Source organism: Rhinatrema bivittatum, chromosome 4, assembly GCF_901001135.1.
Source record: "Rhinatrema bivittatum chromosome 4, aRhiBiv1.1, whole genome shotgun sequence".
Taxonomy (NCBI): domain Eukaryota; kingdom Metazoa; phylum Chordata; class Amphibia; order Gymnophiona; family Rhinatrematidae; genus Rhinatrema; species Rhinatrema bivittatum.
In genome coordinates this window covers 390,259,963-390,274,906 of record NC_042618.1, presented here as the reverse complement: position 1 = coordinate 390,274,906, position 14,944 = coordinate 390,259,963, and the positions used below count along the sequence as shown (strand labels likewise).

The following is a 14,944-nucleotide window of genomic DNA, read 5'->3' as shown; positions in this document are numbered from 1 at the left end:
GGTAAGAGAGGGGGGATGCTTGAGTGTGGGTTTCAGAGAGAGGGAGCCCATATGAGGAGATTGTGAAGGAGTGCGTGTGTGTGAGAGAGATTGGGAGGGTGTGTATGTGAGGGTGCTAGTCTGTGTGAAGGGATTGTATATGTGTGTGAGACAGAGCCTGGGTGAACGGGTGCGTGAGAAAGAGACATAGGTAGCCTGTATGAGGATGTATGTGTGAGAGAGAAAAGGAGCTTGTGTGGGTGTGTATGCAAGAAAGAGGACCCTGTATGAGGGGATGTGTGTGCTTGCGAGAGAGTGAGGGTGTGTGTATGTGTATTAGAGAGAGAGAGGGAGCATGTGTGTGAGAGAGGGAGGGTCAGAGGGAGACTGTGTGAGGGGCAGTACTGAGAACGGGGTCAAACTCTGGGACTGGCAATAAAGAGGAAGGGGTTGAGCCTAGAGGTGGAGGGGAGTGATACTGGCAGGTGGAAGATATGGGGCCTGAGAGGGCAAAGTGGCCAGGGGAGTAGTGAGAGCGAGTGGAAGGCACACTCTTACAGTGAATTCCTAGGGAAAGTCTGCTCAAAATATTTAAAATTCTGCATATTTAAGTAATACATTTTAAATTAATACAGAAAAAAAGTTAATTACTTAAAGACTCTCCTGTAAATTATGTTATTTTGACCAATATAAAGTTTGCAGAATTTTGCAGAATTTTAAGTTTTTGTGTCGCAGAATTCCCCCAGGAGTAAATGCTAGAAATTTTAATTGTAATGTGTCTATTTTCCTTTATTATAGGTTAATCTATTAGCCAAAAGTCTCACTAAATTAAATCCTATGCTGGGTTTTTCTCCTCACCACAGCATGATTTGAGCCTAACAGCAGCTTTTTATTTTCAGGCCATATGCCCCACATTATACTTTCTTACCCTAGGATGTTAGATATAAGTAACTGCTTACCCACCCTCTGCATTACATCTAATGTAGTACTGAGTATCGAGGCCTGCACCATTTCTTCTTTTTTCCTTTGCCTTATGGCAAACAAATGTAAGATCTGAGTCATAAGCTGAGAAAGTCCCTTCTTAGCTTTTTGGCCAAGACAGAATTTGTATGATGTGGTGAAGGAAGGGTGACTAATGCTCTGCCATCCAACCACTAGTGGAAACATGATTATATCATGAACATTGTCAAAGCAAAAGAATTAAAAATGCAAAAAAACAAAACAAAACAAAACACAACCATCATGAATCCATCATTTATATAACTTAGAAGAGAAGCTCTCAAAATTGCCATTTTTTATTTTAATATACCTTTGTGGCCAAGTCACCATAAAACGCTGTCTTATTTCTAAAGAGTTTACCTGGTTTTGGGAGGCATGCAACAACCATATATGTGAAGGGGTCTGAACGCTTCAACCTGACAAAGGACTTCATGTACCAGAATTCCCTGCTTCATGACGAGTTTACTTACAGTCTGCAATACAGCTGTAATTAGGACATTGAGAAACTTTCTGTCAGCACATTGCACATTTTCATTTTTTTGGCTTCGCTGTTCTTATTCTCTGATAAGCTTTCACTGCTGTAACCTAGATTAGAACAATGGATGTATTATGTGATGGGCTGTACTACTGCAGACTCGCGAATTCCTTTCCAGAACTGCAAGTCCCAGCAGCCTCTCCTGCAGAACATGGGAGAAGTTTCACGAAAGTTCCAGGGTGTCTAGGGAGGGGGTCAGTAGCCCCTTCAGCCGGAATATGCTCGCTCAGCAATGCTTAGAACGCATGTGTAAAAGATAAGAACTGTAAAGTGCATAAGAGTCTGCTCCTGGATGGGAGGGGCATGCAGTTGTACTGAGCCTTTGTCTTAGCTGCATCTTGCTGGCAATAAAAGTCTATCTTTACGGATCAGTTGTCTGGACCTCCTTACTGACTAAAAAGAGACGGTTACATTTGGCGAGCCAGCCAGGAGGTACCGGGGACGCTATTTTAGCCCCCCAGTTGGTCCAGGGGATTTTGTGGCGGAGTGATCTCCCAGACTTGCCTGGTGAGTGGCCACCGCTGAGTTCAGTGATCAGGTATCTGAGGGGGTCATTCCACGGAGATCCTCTGAGACCTTTGGGCTGGTGATCTGGGAAGAAGGCTTTCATGACGTTCGGAAGAACCCTGCAGGCGAGTATTAAGGGAATGATGGGAAAAGTGAAGAATAGCTAAAAGAGTAGCAAATAACCGGTCCATCCGTGAGGGGACCGAGGGGGCTTTGATCACACCCCAAGCGGTGGTTTGGTAGGAATTGCATTCCGAAAGCCACGCGCATAAAAAGAGGAAAAAGAAGTAATGCATACGATAGTGGGAATAGGTTTCTTGTTGTGTGAAAGTGACCCTTTTGTGTCTGACGGATACGGACCCCTTACCTATCCGTCTTCCCTTCCCTCCTTTGTCTGTGACTCTATCCTAATGGGAGGGGGCGGTTCTACTCCATTAAAAGTCATGACGGAACACTATAGGGAAGTGTTCGATAGACATAAATGTACTAAACCCGGAATGATTCAACGATGCACCCATAGGTGGCCCAGTTTGTGTGTAAATTGGCCTCCGGTAGGGACTTTCAATTTCCAAACGGCCACGAGGGTCCAGAAAATAGTTAGTGAAGAAGGGAATCCGGGTTGCCCTGAGGATATACCGTACATAACTGCTTGGATTGCAGTTATTGAGAATCCTCCGTCGTGGGCAAAGAAGTTAGTGGAGGGAGCCGCCCTCGTAATGGTGGCTCAGGCGCACAAAATGGGGAACTGGAAGTCCCCATTATTAATTAAGGATTGTAATGTATGTAACTGCTATCTGTGAATTGCAAGCACATGTACCAGGGATTCTTTGTTTTTAATTGTTTTAAACCCTAATAAGAAGAGATTTTGGTTTACAGATGCTGCACAAGACTACTATACAACAAATTAATTTACAGTGTTAAGTTAAAATACTGATTTGATTGCTGGAGAATGCATTTACTGGTGTTGAAGTTTAGAACTTGATGGCAGTTAAGGGTTAACGGCAGAGATAATTACAGGAGAGAGGAGGGAATCGAGCCAGAGGGAAAAAAAAAAAAAAAGACGTTGAGCCAGTGCGTAGTGCATTCAACATGGCTGTGCGTTTCAATGCTTGTCTCATATATATTATCTGTTATTTAAAAGTTACATTGGAACGCATGATAAAGTATGAACTCTCTTTTGCTGACACAGTTTATTTTGAAGCTGTCTCTGGGAAATTTAGAGAAATGATTAAGAATGGGTTCTTTGTTAAAGTTTTTCTTGTTGCTTCTTTGGCTAGCAGTAGTTAAATATGCAGAGCTACTCCCTGTTTTAAGGAACTGGCAAGATAAGACAGCCAAGCATGTGCAGCGCTGACTGTGAGAATTACAGGATGCCGTTTGTAAAAAAAAAAAAAAAAAAAAAAAAACCGGAGAAAACAAAGACTTAATATTAAAAATTTTGATTCAGTGGCAGGCGCAAGATAAGGATTATTGGAAGTTGTGGGCAAGAGAAAGGGCCACTATGCAAGATTAGGAACAAGAGCAAATATGAGTCGGCCCAAATGATAAAGTAGTGGCCCCCACACACATATATATATATTGCAATTATGTTCTTTTACCACTGGTGGGGGCTGGGCTCTGGCTATTACCATATGTTCTTAGTGTTTGCAATGTAATTGATACAAGGCTTCCAAGGGTTTGATCATCACTCCTGCACACCTAAAGCGCCCCCCTTGGATCCTTGCCTGCAGATCCAGGTTTACTTTATTGAATTAACCCAATGCCAAACTTACAAGTATGAAGGAAGCAATGTTTTGCAGCTTCTCAGCCTCGTCAGAACTGATTTGCCTCCAGGCGCAGGTCACCTATTCAATTTCCAGATGGACTGTGATCTTTTCATCATATTTTGAGGTGTATTGGAACAGGGATCAGGAAGAGAAGAAAAGGGCCCGTCCCTGCAACCAGGAACTTAATAATAGAGACCCGACATCCGAAAGAAGCTGCAGAAGGCCGAAGGCTTTGAGGGCATGAGCCTCAGCCAGTTAAAAGCTATAGCAGACCAAGTATGTGGAAATAGAGAAGTGGAAGAGAAAAGAGAGAAGCAAGTAGAGACATGAAGGAGAAAGTGACTGTTAGCCGCCGCTCTCGAGGACACGCGGACGGGAAGGAGCCAAGACAATGGCAGACCGCGAAGAGGAGGGGGAACAAGACCCCCCCTTTGGGAAAGAATCAGTGTGCGTACTGCAAAAATGAAGGCCATTGGAAGAGAGACTGTGAAGAATGGCAAAAGAAATACGGGAGCCCTGCAGTGAATACTAACGACAAAAATGGACCTGCACCGACACAAAGGGGCCGAGGAGGAAGGAGATCGGACAACCCCCACTGGCAGATGGCGGGGGAGGCGACAAGGAGCATACAGCCTGAAGAGACCGGGAGGGAAGAATCCCCACTGACCCTCTGGTGGAGATCCACGAGGTAACACAACAAAAATCAGGGGCCTGTTGGACTCAGAGGCCAACGATCTGTCATGACTGCACCAATCGGCCCCCCCCGACGAAAGAGACTGTTTCTATAGTGGGTGCCTCAGGTCAGGTACTCACTGCCCCTCTGCAGAAAGAATGAACTATACAAGTAGGCGGGACCATGGTATCCCTTATCGGATGGAACCTGCTGTGTAAGCCTCAGACCACATTGAGATTTCAACCAACAGGGGAAGTTAAAGCCTCCTTCGGGGACCATCCAGTGATACTCATCTGTCCCCTCCAAGAAGAATGGAGACTACATCTTCCCATAGTCGAACGAACCATCGAACATCGATATGAAAACAACACCCCCCTCAACAAAAACGAAGACAACTGATGGATAGTGTACCCCAAGTATGGTTCGAACAGAACCCGGGAGGAATAGCTATCGACGCTACCCCCATATGGATAGAGATGAAACAGAATGCACAGGTGATTAATCAACCTCAATACCCCATTCCATATATGGCCAGACAAGGAATCCAGATACACCTGCAAAGACTGTATGATTTGGGCATTCTTCGGCGAATCCGATCTGCTTGGAACACCCCTTTGTTGCCAGTAAAGAAGCCTGGATCTAATGACTATCGACCAGTACAAGACTTAAGAAAAGTGAATAGTCAAGTAGCAGATCTAGTAGCCCTCGTCCCAAATCAATATTCAATCTTGGCTCAAGTCTCTCCTGCATCAAAGTGGTACAGTGTCATTGATCTCAAAGATGCCTTCTTCTCCGTCCCTGTGGCGGAGGAATGTCAAAAGATTTTTGCTTTCACATGGGAAGATGCAGATACTGGAGTAAAGCAGCAGTACACATGGACACGGTTGCCTCAAGGGTTTAGGCACTCACCTACGCTGTTCGGTGAGCAACTGGCAAAAGATTTAAAGATGTATCAAGTAAAGTATGGGCCAGTCATACAATACGTGGATGACCTTCTGTTGTTTCGAGAGACGTACCTCGAATGTGCGGTATCCACTCTTCAGCTGCTAAAGACGTTGTACTCAAAAGGGTATCGTGCAAGTAAAAAGAAAGCGCAAATCTGTGAATTGGAAGTAGAGTATTTAGGCTTCCAAATACGTGGAGGAACCCGATGTCTGGGGATTTCTCGCACCAGTTCTATAAGAGATCAACCTGTACCCACTTGCAAGAAAGAGCTCCGGGTGTTCCTTGGAGCTGCAGGATACTGTAGGCTGTGGATTGCTAACTATGCAGTTATTGCCCAACCCCTGTACGACAAGCTGCGGGGTAAAGAGGCAGAATCTCAACCCTTCCAATGGGAAGGAAACGAACTGGCAAGCTTACGTCAATTAAAAGAAGCCTTAATTGAACCACCTGCCTTAGGATTGCCAGATGTGATGAAACCATTCCATCTATTCGTCGACGAGAAAAAAGGCATGGCCATAGGGGTATTGACTCAAACCTTAGGCTCATGGGAGCGACCTGTTGCATATCTCTCAAAAGGAATGGACAATGTTGCAAAAGGATGGCCTGGTTGCCTTCAAAGCATTGCGGCTGCATGCTTACTAATTCCAGAAGCAGTCAAATTAACTTTTGGTCAAACTCTGAACGTAACAACTCCCCACACCATTCAAGGACTGCTAGAGACCCATGGACCAAAATGAATGACTAATTCACGTCTCGTCAAGTATTAAGCCTTACTGTGTGAAACACCTGAAATTCAAATACAAGACAGCAAAAACTTGAACCCGGCCACTCTTATGCCGGCACCTGAACCAGTTGCCCATGATTGTGAAGAAGTCATGACTACAATACATTCCAGTAGACCAGACCTGAGGGATCAACCCTGGCAAGGAGCTTGGACTTTATTAACTGATGGGAGCAGCCAAATCATTCATGAGATACGTTCTGCTGGATATGCTGTTGTATCCGAAGATGAAATCGTTGAGGCTCAACCTCTTCCCCCAGGAACGTCTGCACAAAAAGCTGAACTAATTGCCCTTACTCGAGCTCTGCAGTTGGCAGAAGGACAAACTGTAAATATCTATACAGACTCTAAATATGCCTTTCTTACAATTCAAGTGCATGGAGCATTATAGAGGGAAAACAATTGAACAATGCATCAGAAGTACGTGAATTACTAGACGCAGTTTGGCTTCCTCGCAAGGTGGCTGTAATGCATTGCAAAGCACACACCAGGAAATCAAACCCTATTGTCAAGGAAATCAGAGAGCAGATGAAGCAGCAAAAAGGGGCAACTCGGGAACCCTTCCAAGCAGTATTAATTGCATCGAATCATCAGGCTTCAGGCAGTCCTGGAGCTCATCACCAACGACTGCTTTCGCTCTTAAACTCTGGGCAAAACAAAATACCAAAATTATGACTGCAGTGTACCAGAATAGATTGGTTTTAGATTACCCTCTGGCCCAGGAAGGAGGGTTTGTGGAACATTTAACCTCTCCAATTGTTGTTTACAGGTAGATGACCAAAACAAGGTTATCCAAGACATCACTGATCGCATGGTCAAGATGGCACACGTCCCTGTCCAGCAATGGAATAGTGCTTGGGACTGGACCAATGGATTCCGTGGTTGGTTTTCCATGATCGGTGGATTTAAGAGCTTGTTTGTTATCCCAGCCAGTTTAATTCTGTTTTGTCTTTTAGGACCCTGAATTATTCCTTTCTTGCTCAAACCGCCTTCGTCGGGTGATGAAGGACATTGCTGAACGCAAAACAGCCACGCAGCTTCTGTCACTGTACATGTATTCCTCTGAGCCGATAGAACCTGTTTAACCATCCTCATGTTTTATCCTGGGCCATCTTCCCATACATGACAAGTTCGGGCTACAAAGGGGGGTGGAGCCAATAGGGCCCATCCGTCTCAAACCCGTGAAGAAACCATCGGACTGTTTGGGAAATTAGGGCCCCCTGAGAACTCAAATTGCTAATTTTTCTTGTTTCTGTTTCTTTCAGCTCCACAGTTGCGTTGTGATGGTGTGATACTTTTCATAAAGAATGATAAGTATCAAAGGGGGGAATGAAGGGGTCTGAACGCTTCAACCTGACAAAGGACTTCATGTACCAGAATTCCCTGCTTCATGACGAGTTTACTTACAGTCTGCAATACAGCTGTAATTAGGACATTGAGAAACTTTCTGTCAGCACATTGCACATTTTCATTTTTTTGGCTTCGCTGTTCTTATTCTCTGATAAGCTTTCACTGCTGTAACCTAGATTAGAACAATGGATGTATTATGTGATGGGCTGTACTACTGCAGACTCGCGAATTCCTTTCCAGAACTGCAAGTCCCAGCAGCCTCTCCTGCAGAACATGGGAGAAGTTTCACGAAAGTTCCAGGGTGTCTAGGGAGGGGGTCAGTAGCCCCTTCAGCCGGAATATGCTCGCTCAGCAATGCTTAGAACGCATGTGTAAAAGATAAGAACTGTAAAGTGCATAAGAGTCTGCTCCTGGATGGGAGGGGCATGCAGTTGTACTGAGCCTTTGTCTTAGCTGCATCTTGCTGGCAATAAAAGTCTATCTTTACGGATCAGTTGTCTGGACCTCCTTACTGACTAAAAAGAGACGGTTACATATGCATGGGAACAAAAAAAAAAAAAAGAATAACAGAAACTGCAGGGTTGAATTTACAGAGACTTGTTTCTGTTTCCTGGTTTTCTCAGTCAGGCTGTCATGTGATTGGCTAGCAGAGCACCTGACATATACAGCCAATAAGGAGCCAGAATATACAAGATACAAACAGCAAGGGACCCAGGCAATAGGAAGTGAAATAGCATCACACAAACTGTTCCTGTTTTTTCCCCAGGCAAAAAAAGACACTGCAGCCGTTCTAGTAAAGTTGGTAGGAGAGGAAGGTGAAAGATTGCTTACAAGGGAGCCAAGGCTGATATCCCAGCCTTGGAGAGTGCAGCACTGGAATAATGAAGAGAGAAAGAAACAAAGGCAGGACATCCCTAAAGCTTGGATTTCAAGTTGTTCTCTCTGCAAAGGGATTTGAGATAAGTACTCCATTATCTTCCTAAGAAAACACACAGGTCAATACAGTAAAGTGCAGTCGCGGTTACCCTGCTCCTAACCCGCTTTCTACTCACTTTTCGGCCGCGTTAGTCCAACCCGCGATACACTATCCCCTTTAACCCATTCTTACACCTCTTTAAATCACCGGATAACCCCTTCTGCCCACGGCATGTATATTAGATGTAAACGATCAAATTAGCTATTCCCTCCCATACAGTAACGTGCGCCCCGACTATCGCTTTTTTAACCTGCCGTTTTGCCGCGCGTTTAGCCTGCTAACTTACCTCCTACCCTTACCCCTGCGTTAGAGGCAGGGGTAAGGGTAGGCGGCAAACTTTCCCCCAGCCCCCACTCACCTGCCCTGGCCGCGTCCATGGGTGCTGGACTCCGGGGCAGCCCCAGTCCTCTCCCCTCCTCCCGAAGCAACGAAAGCGGAAAAAAAAATCGAAAAAGCGAAAAAGTGAAAAAAAAAAAATCGAAAAAAAAAGTAGCAACGAAGTGGTCGGTTCTCCTACGCTCGGGATTGCCAGTCCTCTCTCCCCTCCTCCCGAAGCAAGGTGCGTAAAGCAGACTTGCTTCGGGAGGAGGGGAGAGAGGACTGGCAGTGTAAAGCAACGAAGCGACTTACTCTTCTTGCAGCCCCCCTCCGGAGATGGACATCGGCGGAGACGGACCGCGGCTCCCCTGCCTCCAGCTGCCGGCGAAGATGGATGCCTGCACGGGCGAAAGCGGCCGCTGTGCGTGCAATTGGGCCACTCAAGGCGTCACGGCATGTAACGTCACGTCTTGAGCGGCCCAATTGCACGCCCAGGGGCCGCTTTCGCCCGTGCAGGCATCCATCTTCGCCGGCAGCTGGAGGCAGGGGAGCCGCGGTCCGTCTCCGCCGATGTCCATCTCCGGAAGGGGGCTGCAAGAAGAGTAAGTCGCTTCGTTGCTTTACACTGCCAGTCCTCTCTCCCCTCCTCCCGAAGCAAGTCTGCTTTACGCGCCTTGCTTCGGGAAGAGGGGAGAGAGGACTGGCAATCCCGAGCATAGGAGAACCATCCACTTCCTGGTACCTGTCAGATACCAGCGTGTCCGTGAAGCGTTAGGCCAGTGCACCCAGGATACTGTATAGCGCTCTATACAGTAAAATGGGTTGCGCGGGCCTAACGCTTCACGGACGCTTCATGGACGCAGCTTGCATTTGCAAGCTATTTACATACAGTATCGAGCGGTAGGTGAGCCGGACTGTGCGTGCGGCAACCGTGGGTGCGCCCGGCACTAACGCAGCTCTTCCTACCGCTCCTTACTGTATCGGCCTGACAGAGAGGGAGCATCCTTAGAAGGCTTTTTGCACCACTGTAAAGTGAAAACAGCTCCTCCCAGGAGTCTGCAAGGTGAACTAATTGTTGCCTGCCCCTCAGGAAGCCTCCAGAGGACTGGGGTTTCTCCTAGGGAGATAACCTCCCTTAACTTCAGCATGCTTCACCCTCAGGTCTTCTTTAATGTTTGCATTCAAAGAGGAGGAAAAAAAAGAAAAAAAAAACTCCAAACTCTTCAAGGGCCCCGACATAAGATTCCTTATCCCCATTTTCTCTGGATGTGTACCCCATAACTAAGGGACTGGATAAGATTTGGCCATTTTTATCCCCTTTGGGAGTGCTGTTTGGTGGGGATATACTGTAATTATTTGATTGGTTCAAGTTACACAGTTCCCCGTACAACTACATTGTTTTGGGGAAATTACTTGTAATATTTTACCGCAATAATCACTGGGTCCATTTCATATGACATACTTCATTACTGTTATATGGACTATTGAACGGGTTATCTACCTTATTGCCTCCATTTACTCAATGTTTGTGTTTTATCACCATTCTTTAGTAAATAGTTACCCTATTCCTTGTCAGCATGGTAATTCTGCATGGTATATGGTGTTGCAAAAAAAAAAAAAAAATAAATAAATAAATAAACGTTATTAAAACAGACACCTAATACAGAAAGAAAATGTTGATTCTACACGATCTTTTAAAACTAAGCTGCACTTTGTGGCAATTTGGGACAAATACTTAATCACTTTCTCCTAAAGCGAGAAGCTTAAAGGTGAATTTTAAAAGCCAGAAGATAGGCATAGAAGTTGGGCTGGCACAGATTTTAAAAAGCGCACAAGTTTGCACGTATCTCCCAGTATGAGCACAAAAAATGTTTTGGAAAAAAAAAAAAAGTGGGGCATGGTCTAGGCAGGGCATGGGTATTCCTAGATTTCTCAATGAAATCTGCGTATATTTACACGCACAAGTGCCAGCCGGGGTCCCCTATCCCATAACTTTACTTCTATGGATGGGATGCAAGTCCTGAAACAAACAAAAAAAAGTTAGTGGAGTGAACTGGAGAAACTGGTAATTGCATCGCCACATGTATGTACCATAATCCACCCCACTTATGCACTAGAGGTGGCATTTGATTCTATATATATAAGACTATGCACATGTACAGCCTATTTTACCTCATATATGTGCATATGTTATAAAATGGCCACATCCATTAGTGCGAGCTGGCAAATGCGCATACATGTGCACCCACATGGATGTTTAAAAATTATAGTCCCAGTAATTAACTACCCCTGAGAGATATTTCCCCCCTTCTTTTAGACTTCAACAGATGCAAGCATTCACTAGAAATGAAAATTGGTTCTTACCTGCTAATTTTCGTTCCTGTAGTACTCAGGATCAGTCCAGAAAAGTGGGTTGTGTATCCCTACCAGCAGATGGAGTCAGAGAGCAAAACTTTGGGCACTGCCATATATACTCTAGTGCCACCTGCAGTCCCTCAGTACTGAACTGTACCCAAGCCCATCGGTACCAAATTAACAAAGAACAGACAAAGAAAACTTAACCAAACGGCACCAATCTTCGTCCGAAGAACATAGTTAACTAAACGAACTATGAAAAAACTGCTCCAAAAACCATGTCTATAAAATGACGGAGCCCCGTGCAATAAGCAACAGAGAGAGAAAAAAGTTCAGTAAGGCTGTCTTTCGGTAGCTGAAGAAAGGATCAGTCCAGAGGCCCGACCGAGTACTACAGGAACGAAAATTAGCAAGTAAGAACCAAATTTTCATTTCCCTGTACGTACCAGGATCAGTCCAGAAAAGTGGGATGTACCCAAGCCCCCCTACACTGGGCGGGAACCTGAAAGACCCGCAAGCAGAATACTCTCACTGAAGGAAGACTCCTCCGGAGCATGCACATCCAGTCGATAATGCTTAGTGAAAGTGTGCAAGGAAGACCACACCGCCGCCCTGCAGATTTCCTGAGGCGACAGTAACTGACATTCTGCCCAAGAAGTAGCCTGGGCCTTAGTAGAATGAGCGTGGAGACCCAATGGAACTTGGCGCACGCGGGCTATATATGATGAACAAATGGCCTCTTTAATCCAACAAGAGATGGAAGCCTTAGACGCCTTGTCCCCCTTCTTTGGGCACCAAAAAGAACAAATGGTCGGACCTCCAAAAGTCATTAGTAACTTCCAGATAACGTAGCAAATGCACCGCATGTCCAAGAGATGTAGATCTCGGCCTTGGGAGGATTCATGAGACCACTGAGGGAAGCCCAGAAGCTCCACAGTTTGATTGACATGAAACGCCAAAACCACTTTCGGCACGAAGGATGGAACCGTGTGCAAGGACACTTTATCCTCTGAAAGCGAAGAAAGGGGTCCAGACACAACAAAGCCTGTAACTCAAATACGACGAGCAGAGCAAATGGCCATCAAAAATACAGTCTTTAAAGTTAAGTCCTTCAACGATGCCCCGCGGAGAGATTCGAAGGGGGGTCCACAGATCACCCGAAGAACTAAGTTCAAACTCCGATCAGGGCATATCGAATGGATGGGAGGCCGCAAGTGTTTAACCCCCTTGAGAAACCTAGCAATGTCTGGATGAACAGCCAGCGAACCGCCTGCAAACTTGCCAAGCAAGGCACCAAGCGCCGCCACTTGAACCCACAGAGAGTTGAACGCTAACTCCTTCGCGAGACCCTGCTGCAGAAAATCCAGGACCTGAAGAACCATCACTGCTAACAGGGCGAAGGAGCGCTGTGGGCACCATGCCTCAAACAGTTTCCACACTCACACATAGGCCATAGAAGTGGCCGGGCGTCTCGCCTTCAGGAGCGTAGAAATTACTGGTTCGGAATAGCCCTTCAATCATAAATGTCGCCTCTCAAAAGCCAAGCCGCGAGAGAGAAGTGATCCTCCTGATCCGAGAAGATCGGACCCTGCCGAAGAAGTTGTAGTAGATACGAGAGCTGTAATAGTCCCTCAAGAGCCAAGTGAACCAGATCCGCGAACCACGGATGACGCGGCCACCTGAAGCTACTAGCACCACCCTGCCTGGATGGAGCTCTATGCGCCGGAGAAGCCTTCCGATGAGGGGCCAGGGAGGAAAGGCATACAGTAGAATTCCCGTGGGCCAGGGGCACACCAGAGCATCAAGCCCCACTGAGCCCTGCTCGCGCCGATGGCTGAAGAAGCGTTCCATCTTCGCGTTCACTCGCATTGCCATCAGATCCAACTGTGGAACGCCCCACCTGGTGCAAATGAAGTTCCAGGTGTCGGGGGACAGTTCCCACTCTCCCAGATCAAGTTGCTGTCTGCTGAGAAAATCCACCTGTACGTTATCCACCCCTGCGACATGAGACGCGGCAATCCCTTCTAGATGCCTTTCCGCCCAGGCGAATAGCAGGCACGCCTCGAGTGCTACCACCGGACTCCTTGTCCCGCCTTGTCGGTTGATGTAAGCTACCGTTGTCGCATTGTCGGAAAACACTCTCACCATTCTGCCCCGAACCCAGGACAGGAACGTCTGTAGAGTGAGATGAACCGGCCGCGTCTCGAGTCGATTGATGGACCAAGAGGCCTCTGTCAGGGACCAGAGGCCTTGGGTGGACCTGTCCGCGCACACTGCTCCCCAACTGGATAGGCTGGCATCGGTGGAGATTATTAGCCAGTTCGGTGTTTCCAAGTCCATCCCCCGCTCCAGATTGACACATGATAGCCACCACGACAGGCTGAGCCTGGACTCTAGAAGCAAGGGCAACGGCAGGTGAAATTGCTCGGACACCGGACTCCAACGGGATAACAGCGCTCGCTGTAGTGGACAGAGGTGAGCAAACGCCCATGGTACTAAATCCAAGGTGGAGGCCATGGACCCCAATACCTGCAAGTGATGCCACACTGTGGGGTTCCGCCTACAAATGAGAGAATGGATCTGGTCCTGTAACTTCGTCACTCGGTCCGGCGCCAGAAACACCTTGCCGCGGAAGGTGTCGAACCGCACTCCCAAATAAATCAACTCCTGCATGTGTTCTAAGTGATTCTTCTGCACATTTATGACCCACCCGAGTGACTGTAAGGTCATCATCACCATGCGCACCGATCTCTTGCAGGTCTCCCGGGACTTTGCGCGAATTAGCCAGTCGTCCAGGTAAGGATGGACCAAAATCCCCTCCTTGCGAAGAAAGGCCGCTACAACCACCATCACCTTGGTGAACGTGCGGGGCCGCTGCGAGACAAAACGGAAGGGCTCGAAACTGGAAGTGCTGTCCCAAGACCTTGAAACGCAAAAACTGCTGGTGATCCAGTCAGATAGGGATATGCAGGTATGCCTCTGTGAGGTCCAGGGAGGCTAGAAACTCCCCCTTCTGGACAGCCATCATTACCGTCCTCAGGGTTTCCATACGAAAACGAGGGATCGGAAGACAGCGGTTCACCTTCTGAAGATCGAGGATAGGATAACATGCGCCCTCCTTCTTGGGAACCACAAAGTAAATGGAGTATCTTCCCCGTCCCTGCTGCAAATCCGGAACCTGGACAATCGCTTGCAGCTTGAGAAGCCGTTGCAGAGATATCTGGACCACGTCGCATCTGGCTTGAGAGGCCTCGCGGGATTCCATAAAGACCTCCCTCATCGGTCGTGAAAATTTTAGAGCGTTGCCGTTCCTGATTACCTCCAGGACCCAGTGGTCCGAGGTAATCCTTTCCCATTCCGTGTAAAAGTTGGATAATCTGCCACAGACAGCTTCGATAACGGAATGGGGACTCGTGGTTTCATTGTGCGGGTTTACTGGTTCCGGCACCGAGACTTCCTGAGTCTCTGCCGGTGCGATGACCCCCACGAAAGGACTGCTGACATCCTGGAGCTTGTTTGGATGCCGAGGGTGCAGAGTATCTGCCGGAACGAAAACGGTGATACTCCCGAAAGCGAGACCGAGATGGAAAAACCTTCTTAGACGGCCTCCTCTCTTCCGGTAAACTTATGGCCTTTAGACTACCCCAGCAGCTTAACCAGCTGATCAAGTTCTTCTCCGAAGAGGAGTTTGCCCTTAAAGGGGAGATTGCAAAGTTGGGACTTGGAGGACAAGACCGCCACCCAATTCCAAAGCCAGAAG

The 14,944-nt window shown here is 47.1% G+C and overlaps 1 protein-coding gene across 3 annotated transcripts in view; it reads right to left on the bottom strand.

The window, feature by feature from the left end:
- PTPRG (protein tyrosine phosphatase receptor type G) overlaps positions 1-14,944 on the bottom strand; it is a 1,221,857-nt gene that overhangs the window by 984,919 nt on the left and 221,994 nt on the right. The window lies entirely within an intron of this gene.